This window comes from Crinia signifera, chromosome 19, assembly GCF_055691185.1.
Source record: "Crinia signifera chromosome 19, ASM5569118v1, whole genome shotgun sequence".
NCBI classification, from domain to species: Eukaryota; Metazoa; Chordata; class Amphibia; order Anura; family Myobatrachidae; genus Crinia; species Crinia signifera.
Genome location: NC_139226.1, coordinates 126,430,895 through 126,444,064, shown reverse-complemented (window position 1 = coordinate 126,444,064; position 13,170 = coordinate 126,430,895).

Genomic DNA, 13,170 nt, shown 5'->3' with positions numbered 1-13,170 from the left:
GCTGCATCTCCCCGGAAGATAAATCGCATGCGATTTATTGCATGTAAAAAAGTGGCACATCAAGTTCAAATCACGTGTGTGCGCTATATAAGAAAGTGTTAATAAATAATAAAGAATAATGCCTCTCGGGAAGCGGACGGGCCGGTCACTGGGGAATTGGATGCGACTTCTCCCTCCCTTGGTATCTAAAACAGGTCAGTTTTTAAGTCGGAGATACACTCGTCCAATCCTCTGCGGGTCCCGTCACCCGACCAGACTGCTGACACAATCTCACTGGGTGTTTCTGAACCATCAAATCATATCCCTGTGCTGACTTGCTAAGTCGGAGGCAGATGTTTCTTACTACAGCAGCCTATGCTCACAGCATTCCATATTCATCCATCCTTATAAATCAGTAATTACAATGTTGTTTTTTTCATGCAAAGATAGTTTTTCAATGGATGCATTGACAATTTGGTTGGACAGCTCATTGTGCTGTTTTCTAGTGTAAAAATTATATTAGGAACATGTATTGTACAGGTTCAGGAGGGTATAAAGGGATATTAAATCATCAGCGATGTGTGGTCAACACGTGGATGTTCACATTAGGAGATGTGGTTGTATTGATGTAATGTGTTAGCATTATTTCTATAATGTTGGATGGGGGCTAGTGTATGTAAGTTGGTAATTTATTGCAGAAATGTAGAGTGGTATTGAACTATTGATGATTGTGTTGTACTTATTGATGGAATGATGATAGTGAAAGCTGCAAGAATGGGTAGGAGAGAGATTGTCTACAAACCATCCCTAACACATTTACTGACTATAGGAAAGGTAGGGAGTTATCTCTGTCCCTCTTCACACTGCTGTTTTACATCAGAGACTAACATCACTGCTGCTAGTGTGTTTCTAAAACAGCGGGTACTAAATCAGAAGCACGTACAAATCACACATAATCCTGATGTTGACATAACTGAGGGATTATTTGTTAGTGCGCATGCTGTCTAAGTGGCAAACGCAGGATTTTTAGAGGGTTTCCACATGAAATCCAAAATCTTCCACTTCCAGTATGGGAGTCTGGGGCAGCGGTAACAGCCAGGGGCGGATTGGCCATTATATCGACCGGGAACTTTCCCGGGAGGCCGACGGTAGTGAGGCCGAAAGATGTGCATGCAGCGCAAACAAATAATCAAGACAAATGTACAGCGAGCTCAGCTCACCTCCGGCCGGGCTGACTGCTCAGCGCGGTAGGCGGCGTCACTTGCAGGCTCAGCCTCAGCCCAGTCCCCGTGTGGCCCCGCCTCCTCCGACTGTCACTGGTGGCTGCAGTCGGAGTGGAGATTCTTCCCAGAGTGGTCCCGCCTCCTCCCGCCCACTGTTCTCCTCTCAGGCTCTCTCCGTGCGGCGCTGCTGTCCACTGCCCCACCTCCTCCTCGAGTCCTCTATGGTTGTTCCATCAACCACATTGATCGGTGCCCTGCTACTGTATGCGGGACTCGGAGAACAGCGGGCGGGACGAGGCGGGGCCGTAGAGGGCACTGGGTCGGCGACGGCGACTCGAGAGGACTCGAGGAGGCAGGGCTTGGAGGAGAACAGCGGGCGGGAGGAGGTGTGCTTGGCCGGGACTGGATGCAGGGTCGCAGGTTCCTGTGTGCAGGTGCCACTGCCGCTCCCTGCAGTGAGATAGTGATGGGAAATCTAGTTCGTTTTGGTGACTAGTTCATTATGATCTAGTTCACCCAAAAGATTAGATCAGAAGATTAGTTCATCTAGTTCATTTAGTTCATTATTCCATCACTGACTCAGAGACTGAGAGGAGTGCATGGATCTAGATGAGCTAGACTAGATTATGACACACAGAGCAGGCATTGTAATACCAGCTCATTGTAGGAGTTAAAGTCTTGTTAGAATGATCATATACTGTATGTTTAATAAATCAGATTATTTTCTAGTTTAGAAAAGCAATAAGTTATACAGCAACCTTCTAGTGACATGCTTATTGTTTAGCTCTGCAATATTAATCCCATTGTGGCTTCTATTTTACCTTCCATAATATTCCATAATATGCAAGTAAAATACCCAAATTCAGAGTAATTTAATAAGTCAATTATTTTCTGCTTTAAAATACAGTAATTAGAAAAAACATGTCCCCTTGCCCCAATGTAACTGACCTTAGAGAGAGATAAAGTAGAGACTTTGCAAAGTAACCAGTTGCTGATTGGTTGCTAGGGGCAACTGCTCCACTGTATGTATTATGAAGGTTCATACATATCCATCTCTGACTGTAATGTGGAGTAAACAGAGCTACTACAGTATACTGTATGACATGCAGCAGCCAGCACTGTGTCTGTGGCTGCATACACACAATACATGTGCCTGAGCACAGCAGTGCCACACATGGTAGCTCACAGGTACTGCATACCTCCCAACTGTCACGATTTTGGAGGGACAGTCCCGATTTTCGGGTCCTGTCCCGCTGTCCCACCCGCGGCAGGCATTGTCCCGCTGCGGGGGGGTGACAGTTGGGAGACCCCCAATCTAGTAGAATAGACGCTGTGCGCATGCGCACAGCGTCTATTCTCGTATGAAAATGAGGTCGCGGCTAATTAGCAAAAGCCGCGCCCTCATTTGCATACGCCCCGCCCCCTTTTCGGGCGCTCGCGCGGCTTCGCCGCGCGAGTGTCCCTATTTCATGAAGACAGAAGTTGGGAGGTATGGTACTGTACAGTCTCCTTATGGTGTATAGTCAGAGATTAGTTCAGGGATCTGTATGATCAGTGAACTAATTGAACTACTGAACTATTTGCAGGACTCATGAGTCATCAGGACAATGTAGTTCATTTGGATCCGCAGAGTCCTGACCATGTCTGAGCTCAGCACTGCCATCTTTGGCAGCTACCATGTACTGCCTCCTGTGTATTTTGCATTGAGAGCTGATAACATGGCTGCTGCAGAAGCACCTACACAGATCCCAGCAGAAGATTTAGCACAGCAGTAGCTCAGGACCCAGTACCAGAAGCAGCAAGTGTTTGGACATCTGAACTAATCATATAATGATAGTATCACATAAAGGTGAGCAGCATGAGCACACATGCTCACTCACAGACACACCACACAACTTTGTCTAGGCAGTGCATATTTTTCCTTTATTAGATTTGTATTTGCTGGGCTTTGTTGTACTTTTAATTTTAGATTCAGGAAGTAAAGATCCAGTAAATGAGCCTTGGATCTGCTGGGCTCTGTCTGTCTGTCACCTCCCACTTGCTTTACTTCCTGGTGAACTAAATGAACTAATCTTTGCCAGAGCAGTGATCTGAACGATTTAGTTCACTTTGAAGATTAGTTCATTTTGAACTAATCATTCACGAACTACCCATCACTACAGTGAGACCACCAACGCGCCAACGGGACTATGGAGCCGGGAGCAGGATTGGGAGCAGTGCCAGTGCCCCATCGGAAGAAACTGAGGCCCGCCCCGGAGTAGTGGCTGATTGAAGTCACCATTCCTGGTAAGGCGGTGTCTGTGTGACTGTGAATGTTGGATGGGGGATAAATATATTGCTGGGTCGAAGTATATATGATTAGATGGATATAAGAGAGGCAGTGTAAATTTGCATATATATGGATGAGAGTGGAGGTAGGTGCATGTATGTATATATGAGACCATCAGTGTATGTATGAGAGCAGCAGTGTATGTATGTATAAAAGTGGTGGTATGAGCGGCAGGGTGTATGTATGTATGAGAGCGGCAGGGTGTATGTATGTATGAGAGCGGCAGGGTGTATGTATGTACATTATGTATGAGAGCGTCAGGGTGTATGTATGTATGTATGAGAGCAGCAGGATGTATTTATGAGAGCGGCAGGGTGTATGTATAAGGGCGTCAGGGACCATGTATGTATGAGAGCCGGGTGTATGTATGTATGTATGTATGTATGAGAGTGGCAGGGACCGGGTGTATGTATGTATGAGAGTGGCAGGGTGTATGTATGTATGTATGTATGTATGAGAGCGGCAAGATGTATGTATGAGGGCGTCAGGGACCATGTATGTATGAGAGCGGCAGGGACCGGGTGTATGTATGTATGTAGGAGAGCATCAGGGACCAGGTGTATGTATGAGAGTGGCAGGGTGTATGTATGTATGAGAGCGGCAGGGACAGGGTGTATGTATGCATGTATGTATGAGAGCGGCAGGGACCATGTATGCATGTATGAGAGCGGCAGGGTGTATGTATGAGAGCGGCAGGGACGGTGTATGTATGTATATATAAGAGCGGCAGGGTGTATGTATGTATGAGAGCGGCAGGAACCAGGTGTATGTATGTATGAGAGCGGCAGGTACCAGGTGTATGTATGTATGAGAGCGACAGGGTGTATGTATGTATGAGAGCGTCAGGGTGTATGTATGTATGAGAGCGGCAGGAACCAGGTGTATGTATGTATGAGAGCGACAGGGTGTATGTATGTATGAGAGCGTCAGGGTGTATGTATGTATGAGAGCGGCAGGGTGCATGTATGTATGAGAGCGGCAGGAACCAGGTGTATGTATGTATGAGAGCGGCAGGTACCAGGTGTATGTATGTATGAGAGCGGCAGGGTGTATGTATGTATGAGAGTGGCAGGGACGGTGTATGTATGTATATATGAGAGCGGCAGGGTGTATGTATGTATGTATGAGAGCGGCAGGGTGTATGTATGTACATTATGTATGAGAGCGGCAGGGTGTATGTATGGATGTATGAGAGCAGCAGGGACCATGTATGTATGAGAACAGCAGGGACCATGTATGTATGAGAGCAGCAGGATGTATGTATGAGAGCGGCAGGGTGTATGTATAAGGGTGTCAGGGACCATGTATGTATGAGAGCGGCAGGGATCGGGTGTATGTATGTATGAGAGCGGTAGGATGTATGTATGATGGCGTCAGGGACCATGTATGTATGAGAGCGGCAGGGACCGGGTGTATGTATGTATGTATGAGAGCGTCAGGGACCAGGTGTATGTATGAGAGTGGCAGGGTGTATGTATGTATGTATGTATGAGAGTGGCAGGGACCGGGTGTATGTATGTATGAGAGCGGTAGGATGTATGTATGAGGGCGTCAGGGACCATGTATGTATGAGAGCATCAGGGACCGGGTGTATGTATGTATGTATGAGAGCGTCAGGGACCAGGTGTATGTATGAGAGTGGCAGGGTGTATGTATGTATGTATGTATGAGAGTGGCAGGGACAGGGTGTATGTATGCATGTACAGTATGTATGAGAGCGGCAGGGACCATGTATGTATGTATGAGAGCGGCAGGGTGTATGTATGAGAGCGGCAGGGACGGTGTATGTATGTATATATGAGAGCGGCAGGGTGTATGTATGTATGAGAGCGGCAGGAACCAGGTGTATGTATGTATGAGAGCGGCAGGTACCAGGTGTATGTATGTATGAGAGCGACAGGGTGTATGTATGTATGAGAGTGGCAGGGTGTATGTATGTATGAGAGCGGCAGGAACCAGGTGTATGTATGTATGAGAGCGGCAGGAACCAGGTGTATGTATGTATGAGAGCGGCAGGGTGTATGTATGTATGAGAGCGGTAGGGTGTATGTATGTATGAGAGCGGCAGGGTGTATGTATGTATGAGAGCAGCAATGTATGTATGTATAAAAGTGGTGGTATGAGCGGCAGGGTGTATGTATGTATGAGAGCGGCAGGGTGTATGTATGTACATTATGTATGAGAGCGGCAGGGTGTATGTATGTATAAGAGCAGCAGGGACCATGTATGTATGAGAGCAGCAGGGACCATGTATGTATGAGAGCGGCAGGATGTATGTATGAGAGCGGCAGGGTGTATGTATAATGGCGTCAGGGACCATGTATGTATGAGAGCGGCAGGGACCGGGTGTATGTATGTATGTATGTATGTATGAGATCGGCAGGGACCGGGTGTATGTATGTATGAGAGTGACAGGGTGTATGTATGTATGTATGTATGTATGAGAGCGGCAGGATGTATGTATGAGGGCGTCAGGGACCATGTATGTATGAGAGCGGCAGGGAACCGGGTGTATGTATGTATGTATGAGAGCGTCAGGGACCAGGTGTATGTATGAGAGTGGCAGGGTGTATGTATGTATGAGAGCGGCAGGGACCATGTATGTATGTATGAGAGCGCCAGGGTGTATGTATGAGAGCGGCAGGGACGGTGAATGTATGTATGTATGTATGAGAGAGGCAGGGTGTATGTATGTATGTATGAGACCGCCAGGGTGTATGTATGTATGAGAGCCCCAGGGTGTATGTATGTATGAGAGCGGCATGGACCAGGTGTATGTATGAGAGCGGCAGGGTGTATGTATGTATGAGAGCGGCAGGGTGTATGTATGTATGAGAGCGGCAGGGTGTATGTATGTATGAGAGCGGCAGGGTGTATGTATGTATGTAGGAGAGCGGCAGGGTGTATGTATGTATGTATGTATGAAAGCGACAGGGTGTGTGTATGTATGAAAGCGTCAGGGTGTATGTATGTATGAGAGCGGCAGGGTGTCTGTATGTATGAGAGCGGCAGGGTGTATGTATGTAAGTATGAGAGCGGCATGGACCAGGTGTATGTATGTATGTATGTATGAGAGTGGCAGGGACCGGGTGTATGTATGTATCAGAGCGGCAGGGTGTATGTATGTATGTATGAGAGCGGCAGGGTTTATGTATGTATGAGAGTGGCAGGGACTGGGTGTATGTATGTATGAGAGTGGCAGGGACGGTGTATGTATGTATATATGAGAGCGGCAGGGTGTATGTATGTATGAGAGCGGCAGGAACCAGGTGTATGTATGTATGAGAGCGGCAGGTACCAGGTGTATGTATGTATGAGAGCGACAGGGTGTATGTATGTATGAGAGTGGCAGGGTGTATGTATGTATGAGAGCGGCAGGAACCAGGTGTATGTATGTATGAGAGCGGCAGGTACCAGGTGTATGTATGTATGAGAGCGACAGGGTGTATGTATGTATGAGAGTGGCAGGGTGTATGTATGTATGAGAGCGGCAGGAACCAGGTGTATGTATGTATGAGAGCGGCAGGAACCAGGTGTATGTATGTATGAGAGCGGCAGGGTGTATGTATGTATGAGAGCGGTAGGGTGTATGTATGTATGAGAGCGGCAGGGTGTATGTATGTATGAGAGCAGCAATGTATGTATGTATAAAAGTGGTGGTATGAGCGGCAGGGTGTATGTATGTATGAGAGCGGCAGGGTGTATGTATGTACATTATGTATGAGAGCGGCAGGGTGTATGTATGTATAAGAGCAGCAGGGACCATGTATGTATGAGAGCAGCAGGGACCATGTATGTATGAGAGCGGCAGGATGTATGTATGAGAGCGGCAGGGTGTATGTATAATGGCGTCAGGGACCATGTATGTATGAGAGCGGCAGGGACCGGGTGTATGTATGTATGTATGTATGTATGAGATCGGCAGGGACCGGGTGTATGTATGTATGAGAGTGACAGGGTGTATGTATGTATGTATGTATGTATGAGAGCGGCAGGATGTATGTATGAGGGCGTCAGGGACCATGTATGTATGAGAGCGGCAGGGAACCGGGTGTATGTATGTATGTATGAGAGCGTCAGGGACCAGGTGTATGTATGAGAGTGGCAGGGTGTATGTATGTATGAGAGCGGCAGGGACCATGTATGTATGTATGAGAGCGCCAGGGTGTATGTATGAGAGCGGCAGGGACGGTGAATGTATGTATGTATGTATGAGAAAGGCAGGGTGTATGTATGTATGTATGAGACCGCCAGGGTGTATGTATGTATGAGAGCCCCAGGGTGTATGTATGTATGAGAGCGGCATGGACCAGGTGTATGTATGAGAGCGGCAGGGTGTATGTATGTATGTATGTAGGAGAGCGGCAGGTTGTATGTATGTATGTATGTATGTATGAAAGCGACAGGGTGTATGTATGTATGAAAGCGACAGGGTGTATGTATGTATGAGAGCGGCAGGGACGGTGAATGTATGTATATATGTATGAGAGAGGCAGGGTGTATGTATGTATGTATGAGACCGCCAGGGTGTATGTATGTATGAGAGCCCCAGGGTGTATGTATGTATGAGAGCGGCATGGACCAGGTGTATGTATGAGAGCGGCAGGGTGGGTGTATGTATGTATGAGAGCGGCAGGGTGTATGTATGTATGAGAGCGGCAGGGTGTATGTATGTATGAGAGCGGCAGGGTGTATGTATGTATGTAGGAGAGCGGCAGGGTGTATGTATGTATGAAAGCGACAGGGTGTGTGTATGTATGAAAGCGTCAGGGTGTATGTATGTATGAGAGCGGCAGGGTGTCTGTATGTATGAGAGCGGCAGGGTGTATGTATGTAAGTATGAGAGCGGCATGGACCAGGTGTATGTATGTATGTATGTATGAGAGTGGCAGGGACCGGGTGTATGTATGTATCAGAGCGGCAGGGTGTATGTATGTATGTATGAGAGCGGCAGGGTGTATGTATGTATGAGAGTGGCAGGGACCGGGTGTATGTATGTATGAGAGCGGCAGGGTGTATGTATGTATGAGAGCGGCAGGGTGTATGTATGTATGTATAAGAGCAGCAGGGTGTATGTATGTATGTATGTATGTATGAGAGCGGCAGGGGGTATGTATGTATGAGAGCAGCAGGGTGTATGTATGTATGTATGAGAGCGGCAGGGTGTATGTATGTATGAGAGCGGCAGGGTGTATGTATGTATGTATGTATGTATGTATGAAAGTGGCAGGGTGTATGTATGTATGTATGAGAGCGGCATGGACCAGGTGTATGTATGTATGTATGTATGAGAGTGGCAGGGACCAGGTATATGTATGTATGAGAGCGGCAGGGTGTATGTATGTATGAGAGCGGCAGGGTGTATGTATGTATGAGAGCGGCAGGGTGTATGTATGTATGAAAGCGGCAGGGTGTATGTATGTATGAGAGCGGCAGGGTGTATGTATGTATGTATGAGAGCGGCAGGGACCAGGTGTATGTATGTATGAGAGCGGCAGGGTGTATGTATGTATGAGAGTGGCCATTATTGATTTGTAGCCGCCCACATGAGGCCACTGCCAGAAATTTTCCAGGGCCACTTTTAGTCCCCAATCCGCCCCTGGTAACAGCCCTGAAAATTGGTCTTTTTATACACTGGATACAGTATTAATATTTAACAGTACAGATGGTCTATAGTATAGTATAAGATAAGTGGTCAGGAAAAGGTTAAACATATAGTAAATAAATACACAAACATAATAGAACCAGTACTGCATTTTCTAAGCTTACAATCTGTCACTTCATGGTAAGGCTCCTGCCTCTTCCTCCTGGCAGCTGCTCTCTGGTCCAGTGCAATGTTTAAGGGCTCAGATCCACACATACAATAAGGGCCAGATGTATTAAGTTTTAAAAGTGATAAAATGGAGAGTGATAAAGGGGTAGATTTATGAAGCTCGTGAAGTGATAAAGTGCATACCCTCCAACATGACCCATTCCATTAGGTACAAAATGCTCTGTTCCTGGACTTCCCTGCCAGTGGCATGTATGTATATATGAGACCATCAGTGTATGTATGAGAGCAGCAGTGTATGTATGTATAAAAGTGGTGGTATGAGCGGCAGGGTGTATGTATGTATGAGAGCGGCAGGGTGTATGTATGTATGAGAGCGGCAGGGTGTATGTATGTACATTATGTATGAGAGCGTCAGGGTGTATGTATGTATGTATGAGAGCAGCAGGATGTATTTATGAGAGCGGCAGGGTGTATGTATAAGGGCGTCAGGGACCATGTATGTATGAGAGCCGGGTGTATGTATGTATGTATGTATGTATGAGAGTGGCAGGGACCGGGTGTATGTATGTATGAGAGTGGCAGGGTGTATGTATGTATGTATGTATGTATGAGAGCGGCAAGATGTATGTATGAGGGCGTCAGGGACCATGTATGTATGAGAGCGGCAGGGACCGGGTGTATGTATGTATGTAGGAGAGCATCAGGGACCAGGTGTATGTATGAGAGTGGCAGGGTGTATGTATGTATGAGAGCGGCAGGGACAGGGTGTATGTATGCATGTATGTATGAGAGCGGCAGGGACCATGTATGCATGTATGAGAGCGGCAGGGTGTATGTATGAGAGCGGCAGGGACGGTGTATGTATGTATATATAAGAGCGGCAGGGTGTATGTATGTATGAGAGCGGCAGGAACCAGGTGTATGTATGTATGAGAGCGGCAGGTACCAGGTGTATGTATGTATGAGAGCGACAGGGTGTATGTATGTATGAGAGCGTCAGGGTGTATGTATGTATGAGAGCGGCAGGAACCAGGTGTATGTATGTATGAGAGCGACAGGGTGTATGTATGTATGAGAGCGTCAGGGTGTATGTATGTATGAGAGCGGCAGGGTGCATGTATGTATGAGAGCGGCAGGAACCAGGTGTATGTATGTATGAGAGCGGCAGGTACCAGGTGTATGTATGTATGAGAGCGGCAGGGTGTATGTATGTATGAGAGTGGCAGGGACGGTGTATGTATGTATATATGAGAGCGGCAGGGTGTATGTATGTATGTATGAGAGCGGCAGGGTGTATGTATGTACATTATGTATGAGAGCGGCAGGGTGTATGTATGGATGTATGAGAGCAGCAGGGACCATGTATGTATGAGAACAGCAGGGACCATGTATGTATGAGAGCAGCAGGATGTATGTATGAGAGCGGCAGGGTGTATGTATAAGGGTGTCAGGGACCATGTATGTATGAGAGCGGCAGGGATCGGGTGTATGTATGTATGAGAGCGGTAGGATGTATGTATGATGGCGTCAGGGACCATGTATGTATGAGAGCGGCAGGGACCGGGTGTATGTATGTATGTATGAGAGCGTCAGGGACCAGGTGTATGTATGAGAGTGGCAGGGTGTATGTATGTATGTATGTATGAGAGTGGCAGGGACCGGGTGTATGTATGTATGAGAGCGGTAGGATGTATGTATGAGGGCGTCAGGGACCATGTATGTATGAGAGCATCAGGGACCGGGTGTATGTATGTATGTATGAGAGCGTCAGGGACCAGGTGTATGTATGAGAGTGGCAGGGTGTATGTATGTATGTATGTATGAGAGTGGCAGGGACAGGGTGTATGTATGCATGTACAGTAAGTATGAGAGCGGCAGGGACCATGTATGTATGTATGAGAGCGGCAGGGTGTATGTATGAGAGCGGCAGGGACGGTGTATGTATGTATATATGAGAGCGGCAGGGTGTATGTATGTATGAGAGCGGCAGGAACCAGGTGTATGTATGTATGAGAGCGGCAGGTACCAGGTGTATGTATGTATGAGAGCGACAGGGTGTATGTATGTATGAGAGTGGCAGGGTGTATGTATGTATGAGAGCGGCAGGAACCAGGTGTATGTATGTATGAGAGCGGCAGGAACCAGGTGTATGTATGTATGAGAGCGGCAGGGTGTATGTATGTATGAGAGCGGTAGGGTGTATGTATGTATGAGAGCGGCAGGGTGTATGTATGTATGAGAGCAGCAATGTATGTATGTATAAAAGTGGTGGTATGAGCGGCAGGGTGTATGTATGTATGAGAGCGGCAGGGTGTATGTATGTACATTATGTATGAGAGCGGCGAGGTGTATGTATGTATAAGAGCAGCAGGGACCATGTATGTATGAGAGCAGCAGGGACCATGTATGTATGAGAGCGGCAGGATGTATGTATGAGAGCGGCAGGGTGTATGTATAATGGCGTCAGGGACCATGTATGTATGAGAGCGGCAGGGACCGGGTGTATGTATGTATGTATGTATGTATGAGATCGGCAGGGACCGGGTGTATGTATGTATGAGAGTGACAGGGTGTATGTATGTATGTATGTATGTATGAGAGCGGCAGGATGTATGTATGAGGGCGTCAGGGACCATGTATGTATGAGAGCGGCAGGGAACCGGGTGTATGTATGTATGTATGAGAGCGTCAGGGACCAGGTGTATGTATGAGAGTGGCAGGGTGTATGTATGTATGAGAGCGGCAGGGACCATGTATGTATGTATGAGAGCGCCAGGGTGTATGTATGAGAGCGGCAGGGACGGTGAATGTATGTATGTATGTATGAGAGAGGCAGGGTGTATGTATGTATGTATGAGACCGCCAGGGTGTATGTATGTATGAGAGCCCCAGGGTGTATGTATGTATGAGAGCGGCATGGACCAGGTGTATGTATGAGAGCGGCAGGGTGTATGTATGTATGAGAGCGGCAGGGTGTATGTATGTATGAGAGCGGCAGGGTGTATGTATGTATGAGAGCGGCAGGGTGTATGTATGTATGTAGGAGAGCGGCAGGGTGTATGTATGTATGTATGTATGTATGAAAGCGACAGGGTGTGTGTATGTATGAAAGCGTCAGGGTGTATGTATGTATGAGAGCGGCAGGGTGTCTGTATGTATGAGAGCGGCAGGGTGTATGTATGTAAGTATGAGAGCGGCATGGACCAGGTGTATGTATGTATGTATGTATGAGAGTGGCAGGGACCGGGTGTATGTATGTATCAGAGCGGCAGGGTGTATGTATGTATGTATGAGAGCGGCAGGGTTTATGTATGTATGAGAGTGGCAGGGACTGGGTGTATGTATGTATGAGAGTGGCAGGGACGGTGTATGTATGTATATATGAGAGCGGCAGGGTGTATGTATGTATGAGAGCGGCAGGAACCAGGTGTATGTATGTATGAGAGCGGCAGGTACCAGGTGTATGTATGTATGAGAGCGACAGGGTGTATGTATGTATGAGAGTGGCAGGGTGTATGTATGTATGAGAGCGGCAGGAACCAGGTGTATGTATGTATGAGAGCGGCAGGAACCAGGTGTATGTATGTATGAGAGCGGCAGGGTGTATGTATGTATGAGAGCGGTAGGGTGTATGTATGTATGAGAGCGGCAGGGTGTATGTATGTATGAGAGCAGCAATGTATGTATGTATAAAAGTGGTGGTATGAGCGGCAGGGTGTATGTATGTATGAGAGCGGCAGGGTGTATGTATGTACATTATGTATGAGAGCGGCAGGGTGTATGTATGTATAAGAGCAGCAGGGACCATGTATGTATGAGAGCAGCAGGGACCATGTATGTATGAGAGCGGCAGGATGTATGTATGA